Raw genomic sequence first — 2,560 nt, forward strand, 5'->3', positions numbered from 1 at the left:
AGGTCAACGCAGCCGTCTACCAGGAAGTTTTAGAGCACTTCATGCTTCCTGCTGCTGACCAACTTTATGGAGATGCAGATTTCATTTTCCAACAGGACTTGGCACCTGCACACAGTGCCAAAGCTACCAGTACCTGGTTTAAGGACCATGGTATCCCTGTTCTTAATTGGCCAGCACACTCGCCTGACCTTAACCCTATAGAAAATCTATGGGGTATTGTGAAGAGGAAGATGCGATACGCCAGACCCAACAATGCAGAAGAGCTGAAGGCCACTATCAGAGCAACCTGGGCTCTCATAACACCTGAGCAGTGCCACAGACTGATGGACTCCATGCCACGCTGCATTGCTGCAGTAATTCAGGCAAAAGGAGCCCCAACTAAGTATTGAGTGCTGTACATGCTCATACTTTTCATGTTCATACTTTTCAGTTGGCCAACATTTCTAAAAATCCTTTTTTGTATTGGCCTTAAGTAATTTTCTAATTTTCAGAGATACTGAAGTCAGTTTTAATCATCACAATTAAATGAAATAAACATTTGAAATATATCAGTCTGTGTGTAATAAATGAATATAATATCCAAGTTTCACTTTTTGAATGGAATTACTGAAATAAATCAACTTTTTGATGATATTCTAATTTTATGACCAGCACCTGTGTGTGTGTGTGTGTGTGTGTGTGTGTGTGTGTGTGTGTGTGTGTGTGTGTGTGTGTGTGTGTGAGTATATGTATATATACACACACACAAATATAAAAATTTAGGTCCCATCAGAACAACGCTGCTTCAGCTTTTATATGTTTATAGTTAGTTTCCGTTTAACTGTCTGGATTTACAGCGCGAGGGCGGGGTCACTTTATCACTGTCACGGCGTACGTCAGTGTCTCATCAGCCGGGCGACGTGATCAGTTATACGTTTGTATTTTACTGCTTGAGAGCATAAATGTACAGCATGAGAGTGTGTGAAAAGTGTCCACTGTGTGAGAGTTGGCAGTTGTCGTGTTTATTCATTTACTTCGTAATTATGGTGAATAGGCTGCTCTGATTGGTCGGGCTCGCTCTGACCTCCCTGTGACTCCAGACCCTGTGATGTCATAGTTAGCTGGGTCAGAGACTCGTAACGATTTCTGACATAAGAAAATATTCATCTGGACTTGAAAACAGAAAGGTTTGAAGATGAAGGTATGGAAGCTGGAAGGCTTCATTTTCTGATACTGTATGTTTAGAAATTCTGGACTAAACATTAGCCTTAGCGCCTGCTAACAGTGCTACTATTGTTAATTTACTAAATGTCCTATATATAAGCCTTAGCTGCTGCTAACTATGCTATTATTGCTAACATGCTAATTCACCAAACGTCCTACGTTAGCCTTAGCTCCTGCTAACAATGCTATCATTGCCAACATGCTAATTCACCAAACGTCCTACAGTAGCCTTAGCTGCTGCTAGCCATGCTGCTGTTGCTAACATGCTCATTCACAAACCCTGGTTCAGTAGCCCAATCTGCTGCTAATAATGCTATTATTGCTAACATGCCAATTCACCAAATATCCTACAGTAGCCTTAGCTGCAGCTAACAATGCTATTATTGCTAACAGTTATCAACACAACCCATGTGTTACCAGCTAGTTCCAGTTGATAATGTTGGTGTGAAACAGTCATATAATATCATCAGTAACGAAGTTAATAATTTTAATGGTTCAGATAATCGATAATCTTTCTAACCTCTGAGGAGCTGCTGTAATAAAGCATAGGTCCAGTTTGACTGTAGCCGAGTGTGAATGAGGTGGCAGAGTTGTCTCTTTTTGCCCCTTCAGTCCTGATCCTGGAGCATTTATACCCACATACATATAAACCCTGTCAGTCTGCAGAAGTTTAGCTTCTGTAAGCGTGAGCGATCACATCAGCCGTCCTGCAGCCGGTCGCCATGATCTTAATCTCAGAAGCTTCTGCTGAGCGTCAGCCTGTTTCCTCTCCGTCTCTGCAGACGCTGAGGAGGAGCTGCTTGTTGCTGCGATCGCCTGAGTGAAAGAAGCAGTCACTCTCTGCCTCCCTCCCCCGCTCGCCCCTCCCCCTGGGCCCCTCCCAGCAGCCCTTTCTGCACAGTGGGGGCCCTCTTGGAGGAATGCAGGGGGAGGAGCTGTGAGGAGGTCTTTTGTTGTCTCGCCTTCAGCCAATCCTGACTGCCTGACATAAAGGCTCTTTGCATAGATTTCCCATCAGCCCCGTGAGCTCCTCAGCAGGGCAGACGGGAACTGGAGCAGAGTCAGACCGGGTCAGATGTGGTCTCAGAGTGTCACTATAGGTTCAGGGAGCACAGTCCAGCACCCAGACCTCTGCATACTCTGATTTCTGAGCAGATTATAGCCAGTTAGAGGCCGTTTGTCCCCTCCAGCCTCTGTATGCGCAGCCACCCTGACCCTGGCTGGTCCCGGGACAGACCCCTATATATAGAGCCCAGCCGCAGGGCTTTGTTGTGTTACTCCGGTAGCACATATACTAAAATTGGAACGATACAGAGAAGATTAGCATGGCCCCTGCGCAAGGATGACACGCAAATTC

At 45.2% G+C, this 2,560-nt stretch overlaps 1 pseudogene; it reads left to right on the plus strand.

Moving 5' to 3' along the window:
- The first annotated feature begins 2,474 nt into the window (after positions 1–2,474).
- On the plus strand, positions 2,475–2,560 carry LOC123961070 (annotated as a pseudogene).

This window comes from Micropterus dolomieu, linkage group LG21 (assembly GCF_021292245.1).
Source record: "Micropterus dolomieu isolate WLL.071019.BEF.003 ecotype Adirondacks linkage group LG21, ASM2129224v1, whole genome shotgun sequence".
NCBI classification, from domain to species: Eukaryota; Metazoa; Chordata; class Actinopteri; order Centrarchiformes; family Centrarchidae; genus Micropterus; species Micropterus dolomieu.